Source organism: Nyctereutes procyonoides, unplaced genomic scaffold, assembly GCF_905146905.1.
Source record: "Nyctereutes procyonoides isolate TBG_1078 unplaced genomic scaffold, NYPRO_anot_genome, whole genome shotgun sequence".
In the NCBI taxonomy this organism is placed as follows: Eukaryota; Metazoa; Chordata; class Mammalia; order Carnivora; family Canidae; genus Nyctereutes; species Nyctereutes procyonoides.
Window position 1 is genome coordinate 20,025,136 of NW_026575134.1, and position 14,903 is coordinate 20,040,038.

At 39.1% G+C, this 14,903-nt stretch overlaps 1 protein-coding gene across 1 annotated transcript in view; it reads left to right on the forward strand.

Moving 5' to 3' along the window:
* The first annotated feature begins 6,866 nt into the window (after window positions 1-6,866).
* CD36 (CD36 molecule) overlaps window positions 6,867-14,903 on the forward strand; it is a 75,026-nt gene continuing 66,989 nt past the window's right edge. Inside the window, exon 1 of the mRNA XM_055300950.1 lies at window positions 6,867-6,995. The gene's annotated coding sequence lies outside the window, so the exon portion shown is untranslated. The remainder of the gene's footprint in view (window positions 6,996-14,903) is intronic.

Here is a 14,903-nt window from a genome sequence, read left to right on the forward strand (position 1 = left end):
ACAATTAATGTTTTATTTTAAATAGATAACTCATAAAAGCTAATTTGTGGTTTTGGAAGATTAATCTGCAAGCAGTGGGAAGGATAAATGAGAAGGGAGTAATTCTGCATGCAGGAAAATCAATTAGAAGATCATGGCAGTGGACAAGGTAGGTTGGATCCAAATTTGACTTAGTGACAGCAAAAATAAAACACAGGAGACAAATAGAAGATTCATGGTAGAGTTAGAATTATTAGGAATTGGAAGATGACTGGGTGCATGGGACACAGTTTCAGGCTGGGTGAGGGAAAGCACAGTGACAGAACAGTGCCAAGGTTGGGAACACAGTCTCAGAGACAAGGATGCGGAGATGAGTGTTGAAGGCAGCAGGGTAGAGATATCCACAGAAGCAGGAGATGAAATTATATCACAGGGAGTCAAACATAGCAGTGTCTCCCAGCTTGAGAGCTGGATCCCTGGAGAGCTGGACCCAAATCTCTCCATCTGAAGCTCTCTAATTTTACTGAACTTCCATTTGTGAAGTGGGGACACCTGGGTGGCTCAACAGTTGAGCAGCTGCCTTTAGCTCAGAGCATGATCCTGGAGTCCGGGGATAGAGTCCCACATCAGGCCCCCCTCAGGTGTCCCCACTTCACACCTGCCTTCAGCACAGGGTGTGATCCTGGAGACTGAGGATCGAGTCCCATGTCGGGCTCCCTGCATGGACCCTGCTTTTCTCTCTGCCTTTGTCTCTGCCTCTCTCTGTGTGTCTCTCATGAACAAATAAATAAAATCTTTCAAATGATAAAAATAAATTTGTGAAGTAGTAAATATCAGTTTTATCCCAATTTTTTTTAAAAAATATAATACATATACTTTATTAGTGTATAGAGTTCTCAAAAATGCTAAGTAAATTTACTAGTAGGATAGAAGTTGAGGGTAAAAAAGAGATTTGGGGATTAACTGCAGGAGTGCCAAATTAAGCCAGAGTAGGACATGTTGCCAAGGAAGAGAAAATATTGGAGGAAAAGAAGAGATAGGTCTAGACCTTCATAGATGCCTATGAGAATCTAGACAGAGCAAGGGAAACCCAAAAATGGATGGGACAAGGACAGCCAAGAAAACGGATGTCTGATCCTTAGATGAAAAAAAAAAATGCAGCAAAAAAAGGAATCATATGCAAAGTATGACCTACAGACTGGAGGTCTTAATTCTAGAGCTTTGTTAGAATCTTTTAATTGACTTCGGGATTTCCTACTTAGTCTTCTTCTCATTTCTCTTAAAGGAAAAAGGAGAGAGCACTAGATACTACTTTGTACAATCACTCACCAATAAAGTACTAAGATTTGCCTGATTGTTAGCTGATTATTATGTGATAACATAAAGGCAAAATATTATAAACAGAAAGTGCTCAACGTGGAAGTAATAATTATAATAAACCAAGGCTCTGTGTCTGGTTTTAAAAACCAGTGGGACATCTGCTTGGCTGTTATCGTAATTGGCTACCAGCCTGTTGTTTTTTTGTGTTGGAAGGAGGACTTTATGTTCTGTGGATATTATTTGCTCTTGGTCCAGGGGGACCCAAGTTTCCATTATATTACAAGTTCTATACACATAGCTACCTGTGTGCAAGACTCTTGCACAGTTTCTCTAAGTCACTGTAAATTTCTTTCCTTTTAGCACTGGGTTCTTTCAGGGTTTCCTGTTCTTTCTTCTGTGAGAATTAACAATCCCTCTGGTCTCTGAAGTGTCACTTGCTGTGTTATGATTCCCCTTGTGATAGCTTTGAGAAAACTGCCTATAATAAAACAAACAAAAAAGAGGTATATGATGTCACAACATAACTGTTCACTCCTGTTTGCAACATACTTAATTCCACTCACTCACCTATTCATTTGTCCGAGAAATCTTTCATCTGAAGAATGTTTCAGCATAAGTTCTGTGCCAAGCACTGAGCTAGATGAATTCTCTCGTGTTATCTGAAGAGTAAGTGTTCATGTTAGGGTGTAATTTTTGGAATAGCTTCAATAATTGACTTCCTCAATTAATTTTTCTTCTTCCCCCTTCCTCATACACCACAATCACAACCACCACAAAATCTGTTGATTTTACCTTCTAAATATTTTTTTGGTAAATCCATGTGGGTTTTTTCCCTCCATTTTTTCTTACATTTATTTTAGGTCAAGCTACCATTCAAGTTAGCTGGTTTTACCACATCCATTCTTACCTCTCTTCAATCCCAGGAGCCATGTTGCTATCAGAGTATGTTTTTTCCAATGTAATTCAGATTCAATCATGTATCTCTCTTGATTAAAATTCTTTGAAGGCTCCCCATTGTTCTTAGGATGTCTCTGCAAATGTCTCTGGTGCCTGGCTCTTCCCTAATTCTTCTGTTACTCTTCCCTATCCTCTCATCCAGCCACATTGGCCTTCTGCTTTCTGCTTGCAGTTACTTGAGTCTTCGGTGCTCCTTCCTGCCCATGGCAGGCTGCTTAGAGTGCTGGCTTCTTACCTTTGAATGCTTTCCTAATTCTTTGCCTCTTAAAACCTACTCACTCTTAGATATTAGCATGTGCCTGTAAAATAAATGGTAACTAAAAATAGTAAATAAAAAGCCAAAGTTTGTGCTCCCAAGTATCTTGTTGAGATAAACTGGAATAAATTGAAAAGGAATGTTACACTTTATATAAGATAAGCTCGTAGATCAGAGAGGCTTTGATCTCTCTCTCTCTCTCTCTCTCTCTCTCTCTCTCTCTCTATATATATATATATATATATATATATATATATAAGCTTCCTTATATATTGTGTATTTATATACACAACTATAGATATATTCCATATCCACACACATATACATAAAAATTCTTATAATTTATATACACATATACATATATGATCTCACATATAAATATATATACATACATACATATGTATTAGAGAAATCTCTCTAACCATTCAGGTTTAGCTTATCACAATGACATGTTCTTTCATTATTTATCCCAGTTTATTGTAACACATTAGGATTTGTTTTTTTTTTTTTTTTTACATTAGGATTTGTTAAATGGTCCTTGTCTTCCTTCATTAAACAATAAGATACTGAAGAGCACAAACTCTGGCTCTTAATTAAGCATTTTTCCCCAAAGGAGTAGCACAATCCTGTACACAAAAACAGAATTTCAATACATCTTGCTTTGAATTAATAAATGAATAAATGACCACCCATCCAACTTAAAAGGGAAGAATGCTGCTTTGGGGCTATAATATTTCATGCAAATTCTTAGTAAAGCTTTTATGACTAATGAAGATGACATTAGAGGGGAGATAAAAGTAAGGATATGAAATCTAGCAATAATTTGAGGCTTCAAAGACTTAAAGCAAAAAGAACTACTCTATTAGATTATTTTTGATAGCATAGATTTCCATTTATCATCATTACTTTTGAATAACAAACAGAGCTAGAATTCTCTCGTAGAGTCAGTTTTGAGAATAAATGGTAAGAAAAGCTTTACCTTAAATGAATGTTCAGAATAAAGGCATTTCACACACATATAGATTTGAGGAGAGCAAATTAAGAGAAGATTACTAGTAAACCTTTGTCACAGCCCTACTGAGGAAAATGCTCCTTATGAAGAAGCTTTTGAGTAAAATTATTTATTCCATGCTAACATGGGAAAATAGAGAAACAAACAGAAAATTCTGGTAAGAGGAGTCTGTGAATAGAATCTGTTACAAAGAAACCCCCAAATGTCTTTCAGATCCTGAATATACACTTTAAGCAAGCTGATAATAATCCAAGGGCGTTTTCCAAATACGTTTTTCCTAAAAACAAGGTAGCAAGGTTAATGTGTTGAAGTATCTTGGTGAATATTCTCATTGTTTTCAAGTGTGTACAGGGGCTTATGCCAACATTTCCCAACAAGCCACAAACTATTCTTCCCTGTTATGTTACAGAGCCAGGAATTCAAAAGCACTTCACTGTTAACTCTTACACAATGGACAGAAATATAAAATAAGGGACAGATCTTTAATTTGAATTTCTCTGAAGAGAATTTTTTTCAAGCATATTGTTCATTTGAAAGTCCTAAATGTGTATATCATGGCATGCTTAAGGGTGATAGCAATCCTGTTACTAATCCTTGATGAAGGCTGGTGGGATGAAGAAGAAAGATATCTGGAAGAAGACTGGCACCCTGGAGGCCTCAAAGAGAGGAGGTATTGGGAAGGTGTTGGGAAGGACAGAAAACGTGACTACTACTCATGCCACTCTACTGATGATGTTTTGCATATGTACAGATGAACTGCTTGTTTTGAAAAGAGATTTTCACCAAAAAAAAAAATGGGAAATTCCATAATAGCACGTTGTGAGGAACAGTCTATCAACAGCTAGCGACGGCTGCTATTAACAGCAGGATTATTGGTTCAACTTGAAAGCCTTAAAGATCTGCCATTTGGTGGGCAACAAAAACCAGATGTTTTGGTTTTGTCTGGTTCAAAAATTTAGGCTCATCGACACTTGAAAGAGGACTGATGGGGGGGGAATCGTGGGTTTACCTGACATTCTGTGGCGAAATGTTGAATTTTGAAGATAGTTGGTGAAGAAAGTTTCTGACGATTCTCTGGATGAAGGCGTCAGAGGTCTTGTCCTAGTTCGTTGTCCCAGAGCTATGGTCTTTTAAAAATTTTAACTTTAAGTAGGCTCCATACTCAGTGTGGGGCTTGAACCCAATGTAGAGTCACATGCTCTACCAACTGAGCCAATCAGATGTATGCAGTCTTTTTATTTTTTTAAACTCAATATACCACTATTCTTTCCTCTCCCTCACCACCCATTGCTTATAAATCGGTGCCTAGCAGGGAGTGAACAATTTAATGACAATGAATATGTAATTCATGGAAAGGAAATTCAAAATTTCCTATTCTTATTTATAGGACATAATCCATTTTCAAAGATAATGGTGCTTAGTGTTGGAGGCATTCTATGATATTCATTGTGATTCATGGAAAATATGTGTGATAGTTCACTAAAGTTTTTGTCTTCTCAGTTTTTTAATGAAATATTTTATTAATAAGTTCAAGTAATAGAAAAACTTTTTACACACATGGAACAATACTTTTTTTAAATGAACAGGGTCACATTCTATGATAGTGGAAAATGTGACACCACCTTCCCCCTCTCCCCCCACCCCTCCTCATGCAAAACCTCCTAACCTCACTGGCTGACTCTCTGCCACGTGAATATTTCTCCTCTATGCTGGTCTTGCAACCTCCAACTGCCAGACCTGCTATTATGGCTGTGAAGTGGCCATCGGGCCCTACCCTGCAGGCTTTGGCAGGTCAAACTCTGCTTACACAAATTAATGAGGACAAGTTGAAAAACATAAATAAAAAATATGAGAAATATATCTGGCTAGATTTGTGCCTTACAGATTTATCTTTTCTTTGTGCTGGGGACATAATGCTTTGGGGGATTTCCTGGTGTCATAGCAATACTCCACAGGGACCATTTCTGTACTTTCCCTAACTTTGTTTTAAAATAAAAAATTTAAAGAATCCTTAGAATTACTCATAGGGTGGCTAAGGTGATATAGATAAAGCATGGAGGAAACTAATTTTTAACCTGTAACTATATTGTATGATAAGAAAGAAATATGCTTTCAGTCAAAATCGTATGAATTAGACTCTCATATGAGCCACTTATAATCCATAGGTCCATTGTCAATATTTACCCTTTTAAGTTCTAGGTTTCTTTTCTGCAAAATTGGACCTAAAAATATTGACTTGATTTGAAAGGATATTTTTGGATTAGGAAAAGAAAATGAGATTATATGATATGTACTTAGCAAAGTGCCAAAAACACAGACATGGCCAAACACATGGGACTTATGATTAAAATACAAAAATACTGGTTTTAGTAATCTGATAAAAGAACCATTCTCCTTTCTGGGATGATAGGTACTACTAGTTACAGATCAGCTTCATTTACAAAGTGGTAACCCCAAATCCATTATTTTTCTTTAATAGCATGCAGCAAAACCTACTATTAACTAAAAGTAATGCCTCAAAATCTCATGAGAGCAGTGTGACTTTTCTAGTTCCTCTGTTCACTTTATTCTAAGATAGAATTAGAGATTCTTAAATTATGAATCCTAGAAAGTGATTTATTGTTAGAAATTTTGCCATTATATCTTCAAAGAAATAACTTTAATCATAGCTTCTCAGGCCAAAGGTAACCTCATTTATATGTTTCCAAATAGTACTAAGCAAAATTCAACTTAAATCCACTACATTATACAACTATGCCAAGAGATGAACTGAAACCAAAGCACCTGGCAATGCACAACATTTTCTTCCTCACTAATTGAGGCACAGAATAAAGGGCCAAATTGCTCCTTCACAATATAAGAGAGAGGATACGAGAAAGTTTACCAAATAAATACTTATGTTTAAGGATTCACCTGCAAAAGTTACTTTTAAAAAAGTTGAGTAGATAATTAACATTCACTATTATGTGTCTTTTATACTTAACCAAGAAAGGAGAATTTGAGCCTCTCTTGCTGTCACAACAAATGGTAATTATGGAGAGAAGCAAATAGATTAATAATGATCATTTCAAATTTCATGTTTCATAAGCACAGAAACTGTTTTTAAGAGGCATAAAAGGTTTTAACAGGAAAAGGATTAAAGGTTTTATTTTCCTCAACTGAGGCACAAAATGAATGAGATTTTTTTCAAGTTAACTTCCATTCCATCTGGCTCAGGTGTCAGGGATCTATATTTATCTTGTATTAGGCATGCGCCTGGAGTGCTGGAAGGCTCGGGACGTCAATGGCTTTCAGATGTCAGGATAACCTTAAAGACAGATGAATGGTCAAGACCCCGTGCCTCATTTTTGAGTTCTCAGCTGCTGTGCTGTGGAAATCATGTGTTTATTTTCTGTGTCTCCTCCTACAACAGTCTCTCTGCAGCCAGACTTCAGATCCCACATCTAGGCAAGCAAGCTCCTCCAGAAGTTGGTGAGCAAAATGATTTTTGTTTAGGGGTGTGGCTATAAGGGTCTTTGTTGTTGATGGGCTATCATCTAGTAAATAGTAATAATTATTATTTTTAACTCTTTGGGAAGATAATACTATCTGTTGTGATAATTTAGTCTATGATGCTTCTTCTAACATTTGTAAGCTTTCAACTAAATAGATGAAGAAAAAGATACTTGACACTTAAATTTAACATCTCCACTAGTCTCCAAATTCATCTTATGAAATTTCCATTTACACATTTTCATGGTTTTGACTTAGAAAGTATGAGAAAATGTAAATTCCTTATTTCAAAAAGTATAATTTTACTGGAAATCTTATTCCTTCAGGCTCTCTAAGTTAATATGACTTGTCCCAATCTAGTCTGAGTTATCTTTTTTATATAAATATATTTTTTACTAGTGTTCAATTTGTCAACATATAGAGTAACACCCAGTGCTCATCCCATCAAGTGCCCCCCCTCAGTATCTGAGTTATCTTATTTAAATTTCTGTGTGCCTTCTTCCAGGCTTTAAAAAAAATATTCTTTTGAAAAGGACACTCTAAAAATCTGACCAATTAAATTTTTCTCTTCCAAACTGAAAAAAAATTTTTTTTAAATGAGACTAGAAGCTGAATGACCTTTGTTCATGGGACTCTGAAAATGTTTTTTTTTTTTGGCACGTTGTCAAGACTAACAAGTTTATTTAAGAAATAATTTAAAAGATCCAATCCCCTTACAAACTGATTTAGAAGGAAAAAAAAATCTTTCCATATGTATACTTATTGATCCTGAGGGATCATTCAAATTGCACTGACTGTGGGCACCAGATATTTTACTTCAGAAGGAGGAGGTTTTGTCCCATAGCAGAACTTTGTTACTTGGGGTGTTTCGTAGCGTGGCTGTATCAGGTCAGAAGACACTGAAGAATGATAGAGGAGTGACTTAAGCAGAACGGAAACCTAAGGACCTACTTAGAGATTAAACTAGATTCTGATTAAAAAACCACCCCCTCCCCTCTGCATGTTAACTTCTAAGTCTTGAAAAGAATTGGGTACAATTCTTTACCTTTAAAGATCATTTCCTTTTATTCTTTGGAGAAATGGTGGCTTGGAGCTGTGCTGAATTCTGGGGATAGCATTCTGGACTGATGCTTACAGAAGTGTTAGATTGTTCATTCTGCGTGTGAGAACCCACAGCTCAGGTGGGACCTGGATCACATGAAGAGAAATAGGCAACCTGTCCTGTTCTCAGGTACACCTGACTAAATAATGGAAGTAGGATTTGTAGGGCAATACATGAGACTCCTGTAATCCTGGCAAGGAAAAAAGGAGAAATATTTTCAAATGATGTACAACACAAACACTAATTATTTGGAATCAGATCCTTTTGTAAAGGACAATGACAACTTTGCAGCTAACTGCTCTGAGGGTTTAAGAAAGCAAACACCTGAGGATAATAAAACAGTTTTCACCTGGGAAAAGGTAAGCTCCTGAACTCTGAAGAGTCACTGGCAGGCAAAAAAAAAAAGGGGTGGGGGGGAAGAGGGGCTTTAGCATGGTTAACAAATCAGTGGTAGAGACTATATAAGCCTGCAGAGTAGCCCAATTAAATGAAAGAATGTGTTTTTCTTAGAGTGAAGAAATACATAATAATCTATTGATGTTACTGTGACTATGGCTAATTTTGCTTTTAGCACAAATGGCTAGTTTGGATTATTCACTAAGGAATTTAATATTCCTAGTTTTTATAAACTAAGCTTCATAGGATTCTGAAATTTTAAAAAAAAATGCCTTAAAATGAATGAAAAGGAAGATATATTTTATTGGTCCATTGTCTATGTTTTTGATTGCTCCTTGGATGAAAGACTGCAAAGTGCTTCACCACTTGACCACAGCCTAAAAGAAGAGGCCTGGAGTGAGGAAGGGGGAGGTACTGCAGGTGGAGAAGCGACCCTGTTTTTTCATCAGGTTCCTGGAATCCTAAATTATGCTGCATTAATAGTGATTCTCTCCATCACAAATAATGAACTGTTCTTCAGGAAAAAGGAAACAGTCTAAAACTAGCCTAAGTGCACAGAGAATATTAAAAAAAAAAACCCATAGATTTGTAAATAATTGGTTTTACTCTTTGCTGTATTGTAGCAAAGTTCAGAAATCCATTCAGCCACTAAATACTTTCTTCTTTCACAAAAGGCAATGAGTCAGCCGCCCCTGGTTTCCCAGTGAACTTTCTAGCTGTTTCTTTGTGAAGATTGGTAAGGTGCATTCTGATCTGTGCCTTCTGACCAATTTAGCTGTGTGGAAATTGAGTAACACTTTATAGAAGGTGCTTGGTGGTCCATTGTTAAATTATTGAAGATGTTTTGAAATCGACCCAGAGACCTTTGTCACACAAACACTATTATCTGAAAGAGGAAATGACAGGAAATTGGCGAGCATTATTGAGGGGCATAGCCAATAGCTTGGCTCCATTCATTAAGCAGTCCAGAGTGTCCCCAAATAGAAAAGCATTGTTCTTCCTTCAGTGCTTCCGAAGTTTAAATGTGGAATAAGAGCGGAGCTTTAAAAAACAAAACAAAAAGCTATTGGCTTCATCACTTAATGTTGTTGTTCTCCTTAAATCTTCCAAATATAAATGTTATGGTTCTGCCACTTTAATTTTCAGGAAATCAAAAAGCATAGTAGTGGTCGTGTCATAGTTCAAAAAAATTAAGAACATGGTCCAATCGAGAGTCGCGTGGAGACTCATGTTGTCCTGTTTTGGAATTTCCTTATTCTTCTATTTGAAATGTCACAGAGGCCAGTTAAAGTGTCCTTCTTGCGCTACAATCTAAGAAGTTTCGAAGTGAAGTAATAATAGGTCATTTATTCACTGCAGTGGCCCCACAGCATAGACCCTAAACACAGTGGTATCTTTTTAGAACAGGCCTAAATTTGTAGTTAAGTGAGCGGCAGGTATTCTGACTCTTTTTCAGGTGCTTGTTCTCCCCCCCCCCCCCCAGGTGCTTCTTCTACATTTTGTTTATATGGGATGAAATCTTTTGATGAAAGTGTTTTTTTTTTTAAAAAAAAAAAACTTTGTAAATGATAGAGCCATGGGATGATTTTGTGGACAAAATCAGGGGTTTTGATTTAAATACTAATCCCACTGATCATGGAAATAGTATTTATTCCCCATGGGTGCCCACAAACCGACCCTGTAATGGACCATCTATGCCCTGAAGAAGATGTGCTGGATGGGTGGCTGTTCCCTTTACAGAACCAGAAGGGAGATGCGGGGCAGAGTTGCTTCCTTTGCCCACTCTTAGCTTCCTGCCCCTACAAATAAGCCACCCATTCTTAAAGTGTTAACAGAACACACAGAAACTCCTCCAGAATATGGCAACACAAAGGGCTCCACACTCTAAACTGCGCTTACTAGCTCCTTAAGATTACTTTGTGTTGAACTGTTTAGTTTGAAAATGGGGAATAAATACTAATCTAAATTGTAGCTTGCTCTCCTGGAGGGGAAGGGAAAGTCGTCTAGTTTCTATGGAAACTGCTAGTTTCTAGGAGCCTCATTCATTTAAGATCTTCTTGGTCAGGGGGCACCTGGGAGGCTCAGTGGTTAACTGTCTGCCTCTGACTCAGGGCGTGACCCCGGGGTCCTGGGATCGAGTCCCCCCATTTGGGTCCCCGCCGGGAGCCTGCTTCTCCCTCTGCCTGTGTCTCTGCCTCTCTCTGTGTGTCTCTCATGAATAAATAAATAACATCTTAAAAGAGCCTCTTGGTCAAAGTTAGACCTAGGCAGCCACGTGGACAGGCAATTACCGTGGAGGACACAGGCTGTGATAAGTGTCCTGGATGGTGATAAGGGCACTGCTCACAGACCTTCCCACTCCCTTGGATCGGCCCTTTGGCTGGGCTGTGAGCTCCCTGAAGGCAGGGGTCATTTGTACCTGAGCATCAGCACTGCCCAGGGCCTGACACATAGTAAGTGCTCAACAGCTCCGTCTTACTCATTTATCCAAACTTCTGATGTCTGAATGTTTTCTAACCCAGAGCATTCACCTTCCACTAAGTGCTCTGACTAAAATTTCAAGAAGTTTTCATCACTTAAATGCATCTCTTGGGCAGAGTGCTCTTTTAAAAAAATCTCCAAACTATATAAACCCCTACCATAAAGTGATGGATCTGTGCAATGCTTTGTGTGCGACATCCTTAGGAAGGTCGTTGCATAGGGTGTTCGCACCACCCGCCGGCCCTTCCCAGCATGACTGGGTTTTTGTTTTGGTTGTTATTTTGTAACGCAGGGCAGATCATGTATTACAAATGCAATTATGGAATGTAATACACAAATATTGTCTAATTCACACGACACTAAGTGTGTAACCTCACACCGATGATGATCTGATGGGTCAAGTCCATGAAGCTCTTTTATTTCTCCTAATCCCACTGATTTCTTCATCTCCCTTCCCTGGCTCTGCCGTGGGCGTGCAAAGCTGAGATGTGCTTACTTCTGCACTCAGTGTCTGAGATGTCTTTACTACTTGTGCCACGTTTTGGAAAAAGCTAGAGAAAACCTCTTAGTTCTGTCTACTCAGGGCCCAGGGGTCATCTTCAGGTTTGCTACCCCAGCCCCAGGTACAGATTATGATTTCTCTGCTTCTCGCATACTTCATGGGAGGAAGCCACAGCAAGTATAGTAGCTGCTGTTGGCTGGCCTGGCCACACAGAACCCCCAAAGCCTCCCTGGGGGTGGGGGGAGCGACCAGCTGGCGGTGGAAGCATGGTCATCATCTGTGGTCTCTCAACCCCGTGGTCAGCATTTCTCGGTGACCTCACTGAGAGCCTCTCACCGGTTTCTTCCTTTGGTTTGCCCAACCTCCGGGTATTGCACTCCTTATGTCATTGTCCTTCTACTGCACTCCTGTCACAATAACTCAGTGATGTCTTCTGTTTTACCAGGTGAAGGGAGGAAAAGATTAGGTGGGAAGCAGGGACGTCCTGGTATTAAGAGGCAAACTGCAGCAGCTACTCTGCTTCTGCCCATCATCTTCTGCCCCCCATTGCTATTCCTCTTGAGTAACAGAGATGCCACTTTGTTTGTTTGTCCCTAAACTCTCCCCCACAGAACTTCTGTACATAGTAACCGCAAGAACATTTCTGAGGCTGACATCCTGTAGAATAAATAAAAGCAACTGAAACGAGCTGAATGGTCTTTTGTGAAAAGAAAACTACTTACTAATGATTTACCATGGCAGAGCAACAGCTATGAGGCTGGGCCTTTTCTCTAGGGGTGAAAGCTGAAGTCGACTTTCAGCAGCTCTCGCAACGTTCACATTTGTTCACAGCAAAAGCTGCAAACATTAGAAGTGGGAAGAGTTCTTAGCATCGTCTCAAGCCAAGATCGACTAATTTTACAAGTGAGGACTCCGAGACCCACAGAAGTTAAATGGGCTTTTTATGCCATTGCCTGGACACTGGGGTGTCAGTCCCCTGAATCCTTGTCGGTGGGTTTTTCCTAAGGTCCCTGTCAACACCTCCTAAGTGACCTTCTCAGTCTTGATCGTTTGACCAATGTGTCGAAGAGGACCCGAATCTACGCTCCACGGCCCTAGTGCCTGCTGCTCAGGGTCTCCATGTGAATGTTTTCTGTCTTACGTTGAAGGCATCTGACCCTTTAAAAGCATGATCTCGTGTTCTGTTTCATGATGTGCATTTGACATTCAGAACTAAACTGAAAGCAGCCCCAAGATAGGTCTGTCGCTTACTATGCTCGAGTCTCTCCGAGTGCTTAGTAAACTGTATGTACTTACAAATACTCTGCAAATACTTCTTAGACAAGTGGATAGGCTCAGTGGGTAATTCTGTCCTGCCAGTGAAACCGGAAATTATAACCACTCTGATGATAATCACATAAAATGATTAGTATTTAATGAGAGGCATTGTAAACTATCGGTTGAAACCCCCTCTCTGTAGTCAGATGGAAAAGGTTTGAGATTTGGATCTGCCACTTGCCAGTTCCATGACCCTGGCTCAGCTAGCAAAACTTCTTTGTGCCTCTCCTTTCTCCTCCTTAAAGTGGGGACAATAAGAGTACCTACCTCATGAACCAATTGTTCAAAGTAAGCGAGTTACTGCATGTAAGATACTTACACAAGTGCCTTCCTTGTACGTGGTAAGGGCTTAGAAGGATTAGCTATTGTTATTTCTCACCATAATTTAGACATGGGTAGTGTTATCCTCATTTTAAGAATGAGTAAACAGAGATTAAGAAACTGGCCCAGGACCTTGCAGCTGGTTAAGTGAAAAGGGCATACACCTAACCTCCTTCCACACCCACATCTAGTCCTATTATTTCCTCTCCATCCTTTTCTTTCTTCTTGTTACTACAGCCTGAAACGTAGGGCTTGTTCTTGATTTCTTTTTTTCTCTTGCCTTTACCTGGCTAATTGTTCACCAAGGCTTAGCCACCTTCTAAATATCTCCCCATCTCCACTAAATATTTCTGAAATCTGACCTTCTTCCTTCCCACAGCCACTATCTTAATAAATTCAGAACATCTAACTGTCTGCCTGGGTTATTTCAGAAGATCTCCTCTGACTTTCTGTCCAATCTATTCTCCAAGAGTACCAAAGCCATATTCCTAAACCTAAATTTTATTACATCCTCCTTCCCTAAAATACTTGAGTAGCTCTATACCTCTTTCAAGAGAAATTCCTGAGAGAATGAATTCCTAGGGATTGGGACACACACCTCAGTCTCGCATGGGTGGCATGAGGGCTTCATGTGGTCGTTTGTGCCTTTCTCTCTAGCGTCCTGTCTTGTCTTTCCAAAGCTCAGACATTGTGCCACAGCCTTCTCAAAATAGCTGTATTTCCTCAGTGTGTGTGTGTGTGTGCGTGTGCATGTGTGCATGTTTTAAGATTTATTTATTATTTTAGAGAGAAAGGGAGAGCATGGGGAAAGGAGCAGAAGGAGAGGGAGACTTGATCTCATGACCCTGAGATCATGACCTGAGCTGAACTCAAGAGTCCACGGCTTAACAGAACCACCCAACTATATATATATATATATATATATATATATATATAAAAATTTTTTTTAAGGGGGAATGTGTTTCATCCCTTCAACCTCTCCCACTTTCTTTACCTAGACCTGTATTGTAGAACCCTCTAGTAAGATAATGCTTCTTCCACCACAATGTCCTTCATCACCCTTCCCTTCAGCACCATTCTTCTCTAGTCTGGGTGTGGTGGTCACAATGTATCGTAATTGTCTATTTACAAATTTATCTTCCCAGCCATGCTGTGAGTTCCTTGAGGGGAAACACCAGGTTTTTGTTTTGTTCATTCTCCTATTTTATCCCAATTATAAATCCAGACTAAGAATACCTAAGAAACTTATTTTCCTCCTGCAAAGGCTACAGAAACTTTTGCCAGTGTCATTGGAGAAATAAAAGTCCAAGTAAGTGAAAAACAAAGTTAATGATTCAGACTACGATAGCAAAGCAGCTTCATAAGTAGTCTGGATTTTCAAGAATGAGGAAGAGTTTGATAGGGAAATGATCCAGTATTGGAACCTGTAAAAATAATTGCAAAAAGCCTGGAGCAAGGATTTGCATATCTTCTGGGTTGTGATATGGTAGGGAAGGGAGCCGGATCAGGACTTGGTTCAGGTTGCAGGCATGGCCGCCTAACAGGTGCTTGCTATGTAGGCAAAGGGTTAAGGGCAAGACAAGATTAGGGAAGGACAACACTCTGATGGGTGAGCCAAAGTCAGAGTCTGCTCTAGTTTTAAACCTTCCTCCTTTTGAAAAACAAGGACTGGCAAGTCAGTGTTGGAAACTATTATCTCCGAGCACTCAGTTTTAAGAGCTGCTTAAATCAGACCAGATTTAGCGCAGTAGTTCTCAAAAAGATGGTG